The sequence below is a fragment of the Apis dorsata genome, unplaced genomic scaffold (assembly GCF_000469605.1).
Source record: "Apis dorsata unplaced genomic scaffold, Apis dorsata 1.3 scaffold_293, whole genome shotgun sequence".
Taxonomy (NCBI): Eukaryota; Metazoa; Arthropoda; class Insecta; order Hymenoptera; family Apidae; genus Apis; species Apis dorsata.
Window position 1 is genome coordinate 631,273 of NW_006263568.1, and position 1,152 is coordinate 632,424.

The following is a 1,152-nucleotide window of genomic DNA, read 5'->3' on the forward strand; positions in this document are numbered from 1 at the left end:
AATAAACGAAAGCTACAATTCAAATTTTTCACACTTTCGTAATGCAAAAACGAAAATTACATAAAGAAGATGAAATTGAATGATTATTTTGCTTAGAAGAATTTTTTTCACTGTGGATAATTTCATAGATTTTTCAACATATACATTTAATAATAATAATAATAATAATAATATAAAAATATTCATTGAATATTCATGGACAATATTTATTTTATTTTCTTGGAAAATAAATATACACAAGGAAAATATTTCACAATAATATAAATGTCTAAAGACTATTATTTCAGATAATTGATCCTCCACTTTCTAAACACCAAGAATAATGATACTATCAATGATGACGCGGCTGTAGGCGGTTAATAACATCAAATAGAAGAATCAATGCAATGATAATGTAGTTGGTTCAATTTAAATGGAACAATGATGTGACAAATGATGCCTGACAAATTTATCATTTTTTGTACCTATCTATATCTTTACATTATATATACAGTAGAATATTTATTATCCAAATATTGATCATTCAAATACTGATTACTAAACATTAAATATTATCCAAATAAGATCCCTTAAACGTCAATCATTCAAATATGGATTACTAAATATCAATTATCCAAATATGCAATTATCCAAACATTCAACTTGGTGAACATTGATTACCCAAGTAAATTATGCAATTATCTGAATTATCCAAATGTAAATTACCAAATATAAATTGTTCAAATGTGGATTATTAAATATGAATTATCCAAACTTGGATTACTTAAATGTCAATTATTCAAATATTAGCCAAATAGATTATATAAATATCAATTATTCAATTTTGGTCATCTAAAGTTATTTAAATGTCCATTATCCAAACATAAATCACTAAACATTGATTATCCAAATATTCAAATTGATGAACATTGATTATTTAAATGTAAATTATCTAAATATCAATTATGCAAATGTGCAATTATCTAAACGTTATTTATCCAAATATAAATTATTCAAATGATTATTAAATATGAATTATCCAAACGTGGATTACTTAAATGTCAATTATCCAAATATTATCTAAATATAATTACTAAAATTAGTGAATTGATCATTGAAATGTAAATTATCCAAATATATTATATAAATATCAATTATCCAATTATGGTCATC

General features: G+C 22.4%; 1 protein-coding gene across 12 annotated transcripts in view; it reads right to left on the minus strand.

Moving 5' to 3' along the window:
• LOC102671417 (probable pathogenesis-related protein CaO19.6200) overlaps nucleotides 1–1,152 on the minus strand; it is a 71,375-nt gene that overhangs the window by 15,819 nt on the left and 54,404 nt on the right. The window lies entirely within an intron of this gene.